Source organism: Leucoraja erinacea, chromosome 22, assembly GCF_028641065.1.
Source record: "Leucoraja erinacea ecotype New England chromosome 22, Leri_hhj_1, whole genome shotgun sequence".
Classification (NCBI taxonomy): Eukaryota; Metazoa; Chordata; class Chondrichthyes; order Rajiformes; family Rajidae; genus Leucoraja; species Leucoraja erinaceus.
The window spans coordinates 24,100,093-24,116,617 of record NC_073398.1 but is presented as its reverse complement, the minus strand read 5'-3'; the positions used below and the strand labels follow the sequence as shown (position 1 = coordinate 24,116,617).

At 39.6% G+C, this 16,525-nt stretch overlaps 1 protein-coding gene and 1 long non-coding RNA gene across 3 annotated transcripts in view; one reads left to right on the top strand and one right to left on the bottom strand.

Annotated features, from left to right (window-relative positions):
• Positions 1 to 16,525, bottom strand: part of lhfpl3 (LHFPL tetraspan subfamily member 3) — a 64,494-nt gene that overhangs the window by 36,677 nt on the left and 11,292 nt on the right. The gene's annotated exons all lie outside the window — the stretch shown is intronic.
• LOC129707826 (uncharacterized) lies at positions 3,161 to 15,065 on the top strand. The gene is made up of 2 exons (XR_008725241.1): positions 3,161 to 3,371; positions 14,886 to 15,065. It is a non-coding gene; the product is annotated as an uncharacterized LOC129707826 (long non-coding RNA).

Below are 16,525 nucleotides of genomic sequence, written 5' to 3'. Positions count from 1 at the left end.
GATCTTGACTACACTGATAGTCCAAATCTCACTTGGTTGTTTTCTGTCCAGGTTTTAATATTCTTAAGTTCAGAAAAGCAAATTTTTGTGATTTTTGTTTAACTGAATTTCATGAAATTCTGTTCATTTCTGACAGTGTTGAGAATGCTCGATAATCAGATAAAATAAGTGTGAAAGAACAAATATTAAATTAAGATCTTTCTTTGTCATAACCTACTTCTCTCATGAATATTCATTTTGATCAATGCCCAATCTTACTCATATAGCCAGAGATTAATTGAACTAATTGTTGTTCCCACTTTAGAAAAGAATGGACATTGCTAATGACATCATTTCCTGTTTGGCTAATGAATTTAAAGCTAATCTACAAAACTCAATAAAAGAGCATTCTAGCTACCAAAAAAAACTAATTGATATGAATTTACATAAAATTTAACAGGAGAAAAGATAGGCCATGGGGAAATAACTAAAACAGTTTCTTGTGTACCAAAAAGATAATATTTGTTTTATTGAAAAGTAATGTAGCAATTATACTTGTGTGTAGAATGTTTAGAGCAATTATAGAGAAGCAAAATGACCCACTGAGTGAAGGACTTCAATCAATTTTGTCATGGAAAAAATTAGCTTGGAGATATACTTTCTATAGAGGAAGAGAGATGAAATCACACCAGACGTTCCTGGGATGGTTGGTCTGCCATACCAGGCAGGATTGAGTAGGCTAGGCTTTTCTTCTTTAGAGTTTAAGAATGAGAGGTAAATTCTTTATTGTGTACACCAATTTTGAAGGGCTTTGGGGGGACCTTTCCCCTTGCTGTCAATCAAGGTCACCCACCATCTCAAGGGGTCACCTCTCAAAATAAAAGTTAGGCCATTTAAAACTGAAAAAAGGAAAATTAATTTACATAGGCAAAGTTTTGCATTTATCAAGGAGAGCAAATGATTGGGTATTTATAAAAATGGAGATTGATAGGTTCTTGTTTGGTAGGGGTGTCAAAGGTTATGGGTGGAAGGCAGGAGAAAGAATTGAGAGCGAAAAATAGATGTCATTAAAATAAGGCATAGCAGACTCGATGGTCCAAATGACCTAATTCTGCTTCCAAGTCATAATCCTATGATCAATAATTTACCATTTTGGTGTAAACCTATGCAAGAAAGAAATACTGACAACTACCCTACTTGCTTAAAAGGCTTAATAACGGAGACACAACTTCACATATTTTGTGCTGCGCATTGGAGAATAATCATGATTTTGAAATATCTAAAGTAGATTGCATGTAGATTCAACTGCAGATGCTGGTCTACAAGAAAAGAGACAAGGTGCTGAAGTAACTCAGCAGGTCCGGCAACATCTCTGGAGAACATGGATGCATGATGTTTTGGGTCAGGACCCTTCCCAACCCGAAACATCTCCTATTCATGTTCTCCAGAGACGATGTCTGACCTGCTGAGTTACTCCAGCACTTTGTCTCTTTTAAATTGCAGGGAGTTGCAAATAAGTAAAAAGCACACTGAGGAAGATTTAGTTCTGAACTCCGATTTAGTTCTAAATCACCTTTAGCCGAACAATCCGTGGATAATTCTGCGTCTCCAATTACGTTTAAGGTGAGAACAGGGAAATTGAAAGGAGATCTGAGGGAAATTGTTTTAAAACAGGTAGCAATTATAATGAGCTTCAAGAGGACATGGTAATGGCAGATAGAATTACAAAGTTTAAAGGGCATTTGCATAGGTACTTGAATATCAAAGGAAGGGAGGGATACGAGCCTAATGGGCCTGTCCCACTTAGGCGACGACAGGAGACCATGGTCGTGAGGAGTTGAAAAATTAGCCGCGATCAGAATGAAGTTGCCATGGAGAGTAGCGAGAATTATTGTGTCATAGGGGCAGTGGTAGTGGGTTGCCAAGAGGTCGAACGTTATCATAGGTTATCGTAGGTTGTTGCCGGTGCTGACCAGTGAATTTCATTGGCTCATTGGGAAAATAAAACGTAAACAGTAGTTTTCAGAACCAAGGATAACTGATCGGTAATGTTAATGTCCGCCAAGCTTCACAGCCGTGTATCTCTGGCTTCTTAAAAGTTGTCTCCACTCCTTCTCCCCCCCCCCCTTTTTTTAAAGGACTTACGTGACCCTTCCCGTACACTGTTCTTTCACCGTCTTCGTTACAGCACCAACTTTTCCTGTTCATCGTGGTGTGTCTGTATCGCATTGGCTTTGCACCATGTGAATTTCACTCGGACAGCGCTCCCCCACTTGCCCTGTCCCGCGCCTACATAACTGGCTGGTGAAGGAAGCGGTGTGTGTGTGTGTGTGTGTGTGTGTGTGTGTGTGTTCCACTCTGACAGTCGCCGATCCAGTCGCCGGTTTTTCAGCAACCTGCTACAACTTGACAGTCGCCGGCAGTCGCCTGAAAAATCACCTAAGTGGGACAGGCCCATAATGCAGGTAAATGAGAATAGCATAGATCAAGGTCAACATGACCAATTATCTAAAGATCCTGTTTCTGCGCTGAGAGGTCTATCACACTATACCATTCCTCTGATGTTCCTATCATCACAAAAGGAACTACCGGTATATTAATGCAAGGTATTGTTTCTTTGACCGTTAGAGAAATACTACCAATATTTGGGCCTCTGCTCTAATTCCTGAGTATATGACTCTGCAAATGAGAACTCCAATTCAAGTCTCACGTTTAACCCACAGACTAATGCCATAATGTAATTATTCACACTGAATAAATAAACTGGATTGAACAGAACTAAAAATAGAAGCTATTTAAACATTAAGAAAAGTTAGTCCTTATTGTCTAACTGATCACTTGCCTATCAGTAAACTCTCAATATTAAGTTGTAAAATATGAAGCGCAGATCAACAAATTTCACAATGTCAGGGTCACCAGTAATGATGGTGAGATTCTTTAGGTGCTTGTGGAATTCAATTTGTAAGAGGATCATGAGCTTTCCGAGCTGACAAGGTGCATAACAAGAATGCTGATCTATTGATATCTGCTACGGTCTAAAGGCTGCAGTTATATATGAAGGTGAAGTAGACCTTGAGAGCTGACACTGAAAAGCTGGTTAACTATTGCAAGAGTAGACAAAAGTGCTGGAGAAACTCAGCAGGGGTGCAGCAGCATCTATGGAGCGAAGGAAATAGGCAACGTTTCGGGCCGAAACCCTTCTTCAGACTGATGTAGGGTGGGGGGGGGGCGGGAAGAAGAAAGGAAGAGGAGGAGCCAGAGGGCTGAGGGAGAGCTGAAAAGGAGAGGAGACAACAAGGGCTACCTGATGTAATCATCTGATTGCAAGATGTCGGCTTCCAAAGATAATTTCCAGCACACTTCATCTCCAAGATGCCAATGCTAGCAGTGAGGTAAGCATCATAATAAATGGACAAGCTTAAGCATGATGCACTTCCAATTTTTACTTTAGTGCTACCCTTGACTGAACACTAGAATGTGAAATTTACAAGAGCTAGGTAGCAGCAAAGGTGAAGAGAAATAACAGCATTCTTAAAAATGGTCAGAACCTTCATGGTTTTGTTTAGTGGATAAAGGCAATGACCAGCATAACCAATTGTTGGCTTCAGGAGAGGAAGCATTAACATAAAATGTATTTGCTGAAAGGTCAAGAACCTTGCCGCTTATACAATGGCAATAACTCTTCCTAAGATGGTGACATGACATGAAGCATAATTGTCTACAATTATTGACAAAAATTCCCATGCAATCGCTCATGATGAGTTAGAAGTAAACTACTAAATTACTTTGATTGAAGTAAACAAAAGTAACTGATGAGACTCATGGATGAGAATGAGACTCACAACTCCAATTAAATGATTCAGAAAGATAGCATGCAAAATCTTTGTAAAGAACAGAATATGTGTCCTGAAAAATAAACATTATATTTCCTCTGGGTACAAAAATAGATACATATCTTTGGCATACCTGTTACATTTATGTATAATTTTTTGCAAGGAAGAACTAACTCTTTATCAACTCATCAAGTTGGCATAATATGCCTCATTTTTAGAATGAAAGCTATGACGCATAGAGCTTACTAAAAATGGAATCATTTGGCATAATTGCATTTTAACCAACTGCAACGCTATTTAGTGTTAATGAGCTGCCAGAGAAAAGCTGTAGAAGTGGATACAATTCTGACTTTTAAAATATATTTCAACAAATACTGTATATAGAGAGGAAGGGTTTGGAGGGCTATGGGCCAAATGCAGGTAAATACGCCAATATGTCAACTTGGCCGGCATGAACAAGGTGGGCCAAAGGCCTGTGCTGTATACCCTATTTACAATACAATATGAAAGGTTCTGCCAAAATGGAGGCATTTAAATTCATGCCTGCTCTCATAATTTCTCTCACGAATGGCATTATGGGCAGTAAATTGGATCTACATTCATTTTCTTTCTGACCAGTTTTCTCCTGCGAATGGCCAGTCCTGCCGCTTCAGAAATAATTTATGTGATATTCTGTGATTAATCAGAATATATACATTTAATGGCAAAGCCCTCAACCACATTGACAAGAGGAATCGTGGTATCCAAGGCCATAATTCACTAAAAGCAGCAACACAAACAGACCGAATAATAAAGAAGGTGTTTGGTATGCTTGCCTTCATCAGTGGGAATCAGCAAAATAGAGTTGAAGGAGAAGATCAAATATGATGATTCTGGTGAATGACTGAGCAAGCTCAGATAACCTACTCTTGTTCCAATTCTCATGCTCTTTGTAGTTCAATGAAACATATGGCGGCATGGTGCACAGCGTGGTGCAGCCTTACAGCGCCAGAGTCCCCGGTTTGATCCCAAAGTAAAAGTGCAACCTCTTCTTATCTTCTTAAACCACTGGTCACAGACGTCCAGCCAGAATAACACCCTTCCACCATCTTCTATGGGTAAGTCAGTTCTGAATCCATACTGGGAGGCACTGTAGAATTTTGGGTCTACCTTGCATCCATACTACCATGTCACCATGGATACCATACATCTTAATCTGCAGGGAGGATCTTATCAAATGCATCACTGATGTCCATGAAGACATCACCCACTGTCGTACTCTCATCTTTGACATCTCCTCACAAAACTCATTCAAGTTTTTAAGACAAAATCTGCCCCGCACAAATCCACACTGCCTGCCCCAAATTAGACCGTTCTTTTCGAAATGCGAATAAATTCTATCCCTAACAATACTCTCCAACAGCTTCCCTACTACTGATATGAGACTCACCGGCTTATAATTTCCTGGATTATTCTTATTTCTGTTCTTGAACAAATGAACTTTGGTTACTCTCCTGTTCTCCAGCATTGCCCCTCTCTCAATAACCTGAGATAGATCGCAGCATGCCCTGGGGATTTAGTTTTGTTTAAGTTTAGTTTAAAGATACAGAGCGGAAACAGGCCCTTTGGCAGACCGAGTCCGGGTTGCTTAACTTTCCTCAGTAAAAGCTCAGGAAAGGTTTAGTAGGAAAGAGTTGGAGATTTGTCCATTGGTTGACCTACAAACATATTTCCATTAACATCAATCCTTTCATTCAACACAAGATGCTCCATGGGCAATGACCCATGAGAAAGGGATCAGGGGGTATGGAGAGAAGGCAGGTACAGGATACTGAGTTGGATGATCAGCCATGATCATATTGAATGGCAGTGCAGGCTCGAAGGGCCGAATAGCCTATTCCTGCACCTATTTTCTATGTTTCTATGTCTATGACCTACTTTTGAGGTCAATTCTCTGCAGGAACTGCAACAGTCAAGGGGTACGTAGTAAACTCCCATTTGAATGCAATTTTATATCGATCAGACATTCACTGTCTCAGTTGACTTTGATAGAGGACAAAACTGTCGACCAGACCATTAGAGATTACTTCCCTGCTCATGATCAAAGTGGTTTTTGGGCGGCATTTGCATCCATCCTTTGGAAGGAATTGATAGAGAGTTTGCTGAGAGTAAAGATAAGTCCTGCCAAGCTGATGAGAGTGTTGGTGAGGGAGGAACTGTTTGTTTCTTTGTTCAAGGAAGAAGAAGAGGGCCCGAGGACTAGGACTTTCCTGATGGGGAATGAAGTGGACAGATGCTGCAGAATGACAAAATAGTGAAGATGAGTTGGTTGGGACCAGGGAAATGGAAGTTATTAAAATGGTGGAGAGCATATGAGCTGTCCCAGGTGTGATTGGGAAAGGAATGGACACGAGGATTGAGGATAATTTTATCCACTTTAGACCCAGCATTATCTCCTTGTTGATCTCAAAATGACCCAGCATATTAGTGTACCCCATACTGGTCTCACTATCCTTCATGTGAAGGGAGTGAACTGCAGATACTGGTTTCAACCAAAGATAGACACAAAAAGCTGGACTAACTCAGTATGATAGGCGGCAAATCTGGAGAGAAGGAACGGGTGGTGTTTCGGGTCTAGGAGACCCTTCTTCAGAAACGTCACCCATTCCTTCTCTCCGGAGATGCTGCCTGTGCCGCTGAGTTTCTCCAGCTTTGTGTGTCTATCTCACTCTCCTTCATGTTCTTCTCCTTGGTGAAAACAGATCCAAAGTAGTTGTGTAGTACCTCAATTTTATTATTTCATTCCAAGCACGAATTACATCTATCCTTGAGTGGTTCTACCATCTCCCTAGTTACCCTCTTGTTTTTATTGTATGTATAAAAAGCCTTGGGAACCTCTTTAACACAATAACATTTCATGGCCCCTTCTGGCCTTCCCAATTTCCTGTTTGGGGTTTTCCTGCATTCTTTATATTCCTCAAAGACCCTATCCGATTTCATTTTCTTAAACATTACATATGCTTCCTTTTTCTCATTGACCACATTTATAACCTCTCTCATCATCCAAGATTTCCATACCTTGCATTCCTTGTTCTACCTCCTTACTAGAACATGCCAGTCCTGAACTCTGATTAGCTGGACTTTAAATAACTTCCACCTGTCAGATGTGTACTCACCCAATGACAGCTGCTTTCAGTTTAGTTTAATTTATTGTCATGTGTACCGAGGTACAGTGAAACGCTTTTGTTGTGTGCTATCCCATCAGCAGAAAGACAATACATGATTACAATCGAGCCATTACAGAGTAGAGATACATGATAATGGAATAACGTTTAGTGCAAGGTTAAGCCAGTAAAGTCCGATCGAGGATAGTTCGAGGGTCACCAATGCAGTAGATAGTAGATCAGTGCTCTCTGGTTGGGGTAGGATGATTCAGTTGCCTGCAATTTACCCTTCCCAGCTCCTGTCAAGTAAGACTGTAATTTCGCCTTCCCCAATTTTGTACTTTCTCCCCCAAGGTACTTACTCATCCGTACACATAAAACTATTTTGAAACTTACGGAGTTGTGGACACTGTTCCCAAAATGCTCTTCCACTGAAATGCCTTCAGTTAGCTGGCTGGCCAGGCTTGTTTCCCAATACAAGTTCCAATATGGGTTCCTCCTATCAATGGACTATCCACATAATGTTTCAAGAAACCTTCTTGGATACACCTTACAAATTCTGCCTCGCTTCCTTTAATTTCCTTAGTATCCAGATATCTATCCATCATGGTTGGACGAATCACAGATGGGGACGAGTCAGAGTATAGACGTGAGATCGACCAACTGACCAAATGGTGCCAGCACAACAACCTGGCTCTCAACATCAGTAAGACCAAGGAACTGATTGTGGACTTTAGTAGGGGAAGGATGGGGACCCACAACCCTGTTTATATCAACGGGACAATGTTGGAGAGGGTCAATAACTTCAAATTCGTGGGCGTGCATATATCAGAAGATCTTCCTGGACCCAGCACACCAATGCAATTGTAAAGAAGGCACATCAGCGACTCTACTTCCTGGGAAGATTACGGAGATTCGACATGACAAATAGGATTCTCCTAAACTTCTACAGGTGCACGGTAGAAAGCATTCTGACTGGTTGCATCATGGCCTGGTTCGGCAACTTGAATGTCCAGGGGCGAAAAAGACTACAAAATGTTGTGACCACTCCCCAGTCTATCACTGGCATTGACCTCCCATCCGTCGAAGGGATCTATCGTAGTCGCTGCCTCACAAAGGCAGCTAAAATCATCAAGGACCCACACCATCCTGGCCACACACCTATCTCACCACTGCCATCAGGAAGAAGGTACAGGAACCTGAAGACTGTAACGTCCAGGTTCAGGAACAGCTTCTTTCCCACAGCCATCAGGCTATTAAGCACAACAAATAAGCTATGAGCTCTGAACTGCAAAAGACTATATTATGATTTGTTAATTGCACTATATTTGTTATTTATTGAACTTTTTCTTTTTTTTCCCCGTTATATACAATTGCAATGTTTACATATTCACATATTCTGTTGTGCTGCAGCAAGTAAGAATGCCATTGTCCCATCTGGGACATAAGACAATAAAACACTCTTGACTCTTGATCACTGATTTGAATTAACTCACTAACTGAGCATTCACAGCCCCCTGGGATAGAAAATTCCAAAGGTTAATCACTTGGAAATTAAAAAAATCCCTTTGTTTCTCAGTCCTCAATGGCTTCCAGTAAGACCCTGACCCCGAGTTCCGCAGGAAAATCATCCACCTATCATTCACTCTCCTGAGCCCTCTGCAGAATAATTTTAATGGGATACCAATGGTGGTGTCATCAGCAATGGCAGCCTTGCCAACGGTCTGTCTGTCTTTTTATCTTTTTGTTATTTTTAGTGTGTTTTAAAAGTATGTGTTAATGTTCTCTGGTTTGTTTTATGTGGGGGCTGGGGGAGGAGGTCGGGGAAAACTTTTTTTCCAATCTCTTACCTTGCCGGAGATGCAATTGTTTTCCGGATCGTATCTCCGTTTGCTCTGCGGCCGAACATCATGGAGCTGGTGGCCTTGCTCAAGACAGACTTTGAGCCCCACCAAGGACTTGCCAACAGAGCCTGTGATCCCTTGCCTGGGATCGACGCTCCAACTGCGGATTTCAACATCGAGGAGCTCACAGTCTGGTGTAGGGACTGATGGCCGGAAGCTCCAAAGTCGCAAGATGTTCGTCTAGTCCCCACCCGGAGTCCGATCGCCTGGTGCCAGGAGCCAAGATCCCCCCAATTCCGGAGCTTGATCGCCCCAACGCAGATGGCCCGACCGCTGGCTATGGTAGCAAAGATCGTCCCGTCAACAGAAGACTTGAGGCATCCGACCGCGGGAGAACAAAGAAAGGAAGAGATTGACATTTTTTTTCGCCTTCCATCCCAGTGAGGAATGTGTAGGAGTCACTGTGATGGATGCTTATGTTAAAATGTATTTTGTGTGTCTTGTTGCTTTTTATTGGTATGACTGTATGGCAAATCAAATTCCTTGTATGTTGCAAAACATACTTGGCTAATAAAGTATGATTATGATGATTATGAATATGAAATAGTTTGGGAAAAGCAGAATTGCTCAAGCCAGAGAATAACAATTTTATCAATGTATTTAAATATTGTTGTCTGCAGAAATATTTTTCTAGACCCAAGAAAAGAGCAGGTAATGAGTAATATGGTGGAGTTTAATTATAAAAAGCAGGAAACAAAGTGTTGGAGCAACACAGCAGGTCTATTGCATTTGTGGAAGGAAATTAATAAATGACGTTGGGGTTGGGACCCTTTTCAGAGTTATGAAGTGGGGGGGAAAGTTGGAAAGAGGTAGGGCAGGGGCAGAGCATGATAAGACTGACTTGCTAGATTCTGCTCTAGCTTACTTCTCCCCCGCTCAGTTTTTTCGCATCTAGTCTATGTCTGAAGGGTCCAAACTGAAACATCATCTGTCATTCCCTCTACAGATGTTGCCTGGCCCGCTGTTCTTCCAGCGCTTTTTTTTCCTCAGGTTTCAGCATCTTCAATCTCTTTTGTCTCCAGATGTTGATAATAACCTGACAGATGTTATTATGGAACTCTAATTCATTGTTAGCTTCGTAAAGTAAAAATGTAATAGTTATTATTAAGATTCTAGAACAATTTTAACGCACAAGTACATGATTTATGGCAGTCAATTGGGAAAAAACCCAATTTTCTATGAAATCCCCTAAAGAGTGTGGTGTACAAAATAGAATTGTCAAACAGACACCTGCTGCACATTTGGAAGTGGAAAGAGTTCAATTAAGTAATTAAAGCAGCCATGATTAACAAAAGAGCATGGAGACCATAAATGACTGGACTGAAATGTGTAAAGAATAGTTTAGTCCATGGGACTGTTGATTCTGAAGGAGCTGTACCGAAAAATAAAGAAACCATAGTGAGAAATAGAATGAGTAATGTACATAGAAAGTTAGCATCAAGATTAACATGAAAAGTATTCTCAATTATGTTTGAAGAAAATGTTTGATGTTTTGAAACAGAGATGGTTAAAGCTGCAAAATAAACTCCTGATATGGTAGACTTTTGAACTGGTACTTTAGTCTTCATAGCAGAGGAGAACAGCTGCCAATTTCCACCCTGCTTTCACCTTCTCATCATCAATCTCTGACTTTTCCTTTTTCTTTCTGAATCATTCTGTGTCTATCTCAGGGGATTGACTCATTGCAAATATCCATTACAAGCCACAGATTATTGTGTTTTCCTTCAACTACCTTGACTGTACTTCCTCCTATGTTGCTTCCTAAAAGAATGCCATTACAATCTCCCAGTTCCTTTGTCTCATTGCATTCACTTTGATGATGAGACATTCCTCCTAGTTGCCTTCAAAATGCCTTCAGGAACCGTGGCTTCCTTTTTACCATGGTGGGCAGAGCCTTTGACTGCATCTCATCTGTTTCCCATGCATCTGCTCTTGTCCCCTCATCTGGTGCAGAGCAAAACAGTGTTTCTCTGACCTTCACCTTCCACCATTTTTAATGCATCAACTTTTCAATTTCTGCCACTCGCAATTAGATCCCTCTACCAGATACACTCCTCTTTCGTTTCAGCATTTCAAGGCATTTCTTTCTTTTTGACTCCCTAGTCCATTCTTCCATTTCCAGAAGCACCTAGTCTGCAGGAATAAAAATTAGCTTCCGATTCTCTACCACTTTAATTCTCAATTCCATGCTCACTCTGGCTTCCTGCACTGTTATAACAAGGCCAACAGCACAAGCTTGAAGAACAACGCTTTACATTCCATCTGGGCACACTGCAACTTTCATACTTAATATCAAATTTTCCAACTTTAGGTAACTTGCTCCTTCTTGGCTACTAAAAACTAACTTGTTTTCTCTCTTTCCCAGTTATGACGAAGGGTCTCGGACTTGAAACATAATATCTTGTTTACAGTATCTTTCCATAGATGTTGTCTGATCGGCAGAGTCCTTCCTGCAGATTCTGGGTTTATTTTAGATTTTCAGCAGCTATAGATTTTTCTTCTGATTTTTGTACAAAACTGGTGTGAGCCACATTTCCAGTTTTGCTTACATATCTTTTCAGGCACAATATAATTTCCAGGCCACCATTCTATTCTTTAAGAAAATCTTTTCCAACATACAAAAGATCTGAGAAATTAAATTGCAATATATATTTTAGATAGTTTGATTATTTATATTGTAGAAAATATTGCTGACACTTGAATTGACAAGGCACTTCATCATACATGGGAGTAGACCAATGGAAATGCACATATTCAGCACAGCTTAGGAGGAAAGACATATTTAAATCAGCTTTTGTTCTTGTCATAAATAAAACAGAAAATATGGCCAACTCCTGGTAAATGCTGAAAGACAAATAAAATCAAAAACTGTCAGAAATACATAGATTAACCACTATCCGAAATACAGCTTTAATCGGAACGGGCTGTTTGGCAGAAGGGTTCTTATGAGGCTTATGCTGTATATTTTTGTTACTTTTACATTTGTACTTCAGAGACATAACATTTTCATTGATCAATAAGACTGATTGGTTCCTTAAGATTGCAGGACAGTAGAGAAGCAGGCTACCATGTTAATTTTTTATTTGTCACTTCAAATTATAGAACTTTACATTTTAGTTTAGTTCTAGTTTTAGAGATACAAGATGGAAACAGGTCTTTCGACCCACTGAGTCCATGCTGACCATCAATCACCCATTCACACTAATGCTATGTTATCATACCTTTCTCACCCACTTCCTTCACACCAATTTGCAAAGTCCAATTAACCTTCTGTAGCAATAAATTCCACAGATTCACCACACTCTGACAAAAGAAATTCCTCCTTGATTCCTTTCTAAAGGTACGTCCTTTTATTCTGAGGCTTTGGCCTCTGGTCCTAGACTCTCCCACTAGCGGGAACATCCTCTCCACATCTGCTCTATCCAATCCTCTCATTATTTGGTATGTTTCTATGAGGTCCCCCCTCATCCTTCTAAATTCCAGCAAGTACTGGCCCACTGCCATCAAACGCTCATCATATGTTAACCTAAACATCCCTGGGATCATTCTTGTAAACTTCCTCTAGACCTTCTCCAATGCCAGCACATCCTTCCTCAGATATGGGGCCCAGAACTGCTCACATTACTCCAAATGCGGTCTGACCAGTGCCTTATAATGCCTTAGCATTACATCCCTATTTTTATATTCTAGTCCTCTCGAAATAAATGCAAGCCTTGCAATTGCCTTCCTTATTACCGATTCGACTTGCAAATTAACTTTTTGGAAATCGTGCACTTCCATTGACTTTCCTTTGTCTATCCTGCTATTTACTTCCTCAAAGAATTCCAACAGGTTCTTCAGGCAAGATCTCCCTTTCACAAAACCATGCTGACTTTGGAATATATTTTCATGAGCCTTTAAATACTCATAAACCTCATCCTTTATAATGGACTCTAAAAATGTGACATGCTTCTGCCCCCACTAATATTTTAGGCAATGAGTTCTGGACCCCACCACTTTTTTGGTGCAAATATTTGTCTTAATTCCTCTTTAATTTTTCTATTATCTACTTTAATTTTATATACCCTGGGCATAGACGACTCTGCCAAAGGAAATAAACCTCCCTTTGTTCTTCATGTGTAGCCTCATATAATTTTACACACCTTGATTAAATTTCCCCTGAGCCACCTGAATTTCAAAGAAAATAACACCAGACTCTTCATAAATACCATTTTTCATCTGACAATATCTTGTAAATCTCCTCTGTATTTTCACCATTCCAACTATACTATGATGTGGTGACCAAACCCCATACATTTATCATGTCATAAGTGATAGGAGCAGAATTAGGGTATTCGGCCCATCAAATCTGCTCCACCATTCAATGACTGACCTATCTCTCTCTCCTAAACCCATTCTCCTGCCTTCTCCCCATAACCCCTGACACCCATACTATAACCATATAACAATTACAGCACGGAAACAGGCCATCTCGGCCCTACAAGTCTGTGCCGAACAATTTTTTTTCCCCTTAGTCCCACCTGCCTGCACTCATACTATAACCCTCCATTCCCTTCTCATCCATATGCCTATCCAATTTTTTTTAAATGATACCAATGAACCTGCCTCCACCACTTCCACTGGAAGCTCATTCCACACCGCTACCATTCTCCGAGTAAAGAATCTGATCAATACTGATCAAGAATCTATCTATCTCTACCTTAAAAATATCCACATCCTTCTGTGGCAAAGAATTCCATAGTTCAACCTTAATCACTCTGCACTCACATTCTCTATCACAACCCTTAGAGGCAAGTGTTCTAACCACTTCAATAAAAGATGGAAACACCCAGCAAGTCATGCAGCATCTGTGGAAAGATAAAAAGAGTTAATGTTTCAGGTTAAAGAAATATAACCTGAAATATTTATTTCATCAGAAATAAGATGTTAAGGAAAAAAGTTGGCTTTAAGTTGCAGAGAGGCTTGCGAGGAGGAAATAGGACAGAGAATATCTCTGATAGATAGAGCGAGGTGATTCCACTGTTTAGGGAGCCATCTAGTTGATTGATTAATTATAAAAGTTAAAGAAAAAGAAAACAAAAATACTTGTAATTGCTGTGATGTTCACGTTGGAGCTATTGCTGAAACCAAATGGAGAATGTTTGAATAGTCCGCAGATCAGACGCTGTCTGTGAAGAGATAAAACATTTAATAATATTACATTACATGGATAACCTTACAGCAGAACTGCCAAATTTGACATTAGCAGAATGAGGAAATTTAATGAAATTGGTGAATTCAAAATTGAGTCCAAAGGCTACAACATGTCTAGAAGGAAGATGAAATGTATTTCTAAAGCTTATGCAAGACCTCATTAGAATGATTGGAGATGTCGAGTTGGATGGAGCTCTCAGGTTGAGGCAGGGTGGAACTGCACTGATACTTGTACGTCATTCTATTTACTGAATTGCTGCATTTGAATTGCGGCAGCAAAAATCTAATGTCGTTTAGTCAAGGTGAAACTCCTGATTTCAGTAACTGTGCCATGGCAAGGTAAGATCAGTTCCCTCAGTATATTATCATATCTACCCAATCCATCCAGACAGTTCAATTGATTGAAAAATATCAGAGCGACCAGACAAAAGCAACAACTACACTGCTGGAAGTTGTTATTTTGCAGGTTAATAATATAACAATGCATGTAGAAGTTCAAGGCCATCATCATCCATCCACAGTAGCATGACCAATAGCAATCTACCACCATTATTTTTTGTCATTAATACAAAGCACATAGTAGAAGAAAAATGACAATTTTATTGAATTTAATATAATTTTCTTATGTTTTTATTCCTTTAGAAAGCAGACCGTATTCCTTAGGAAATTTAATTTTCTGGAGAGGATCTATAGGCATGTTTTTCAGAGTTATTGTATTTTTTCAATGGCACCAGATAACAGTTATTTGAAATAGCCCTCCATTCTCAATGTTGACATGTATCTCCTGTACATCAGTACCTTTTTTGTTTAGTTTTGTTATTCTTTTGCTGCAGGTCTTTTGTCCCCCTGGCCTCTTCAAACTCACATTTTATTGGATGGCAAAATACAACTGCTGGTGCTAATGGACTGGGTTATGAATCCTGGAATGAAGATCGTCGCCTCGACAGAAGTGAATCAGATTTTTACATCTACAATTCAAAGGCATTGTCCCCAATAAATATAATGGTGAACAGGCCTTACTGCAATTGTACTCTACTACTTTGTAGGAATTCAAATTTAGCAAATTCAGCTGTGAATTCTAAAGGCAGATTTTGAATCCACGAAGGGTCTCCACCTATTCCTTTTCTCCAGAGATGCTGTCTGATCCGCGGAGTTACTCCAGTATGCATCTAGATTGACAAATGGAAACCTGATAACCAAGAAAGATTCACTAAACACTTGAAAAATATTACTGCAACAGGTTTCACACTTTCCACCAAGTGCCAGAGAGGCCATACCAAATGCAACCATTACACTGCTAGAAGTAGGTATATAGCAGAATTATAATATAACAAATCATATAATATATGCAGAAGTTCAAGGCACTTTCTTCATGCTAAAAATCTTACAAATTATTCTTGTAGTTACTTGCTCATCTTATGCAAGTATGACGATATAAAAATCATGCAGAATCAAAGCTTAACACAGATATGCCTCGATGACAAGGTAAAGATCTCAATTCTTGACACTGTCCATGCCATAGACTCACAAAGTGGCCCAACTGTCGCCACCTCTTATGATCAGGAATTTCATCTTGCAGCTATAACAGCTGCCCACCCATAGAAGATAATTATTGAACATGTTAGTATAGTAACATAATTAGTAACAGAACTCTAGCCAAATGATATGATGAGGAACCTCATCTACTTAACCATTTCCTACTTGAGCAATGTGATTCACACCAGATCCAAAACCTATTGTAAATTGTTCAGTTCTCTGCAATGTACCAAAATAGATGTCCACTCCTGAATATTTACAGGTTAGGACTCACTCAATTCTCAATGATAGCTTTGATAATCTGGTGTCAGAGTCAGGCAGCTTCATGATAGTCAAGGGGACTACAGATGAATGATTATCCAGCCTCGTTATTAAGGAGACCCAAAGTAGTAAATCTGCATCTTTAGTCCCAATATGTATATGTATGTACATTCATATACCTTCACAGGAAATATCTTTCATATTGAACATTAATCTAAAGTTAAATGAAGATAATTTGCCTTCAGCATCATTAAAAGTAACATACACAAGATAGCTTGTAAAGTCCCAAGCACTTGGTTGTTCTAAAAATCCTGGATGCCAAGCACAATGAATTTCATTATTTTCTTAATATATCATTTATCTAAATGTCTGTGTAAAAATAATTTTATATTAAAATTATATGCCTGTACCAAATTATAATGACCAAATAACTAGGTAATCTAACCTTGCCTTATCCTGCTCTATATTCCAAACAGTACTTGACTTTAATTTCCAGCAAGATATTGAACAGAAAGATTTTGCTTTTAATTACTGGATGCTGCTAAAGTGATTGCATTATTTTAAAACATGATCTAATCCAGTTGCAGATCTCAAACTTGTTGAATATTTAGCACAATAATCTTTCGCCTGTAAACAACATTTGTAATATTGTGACAATACCAACGATCAATCCTAC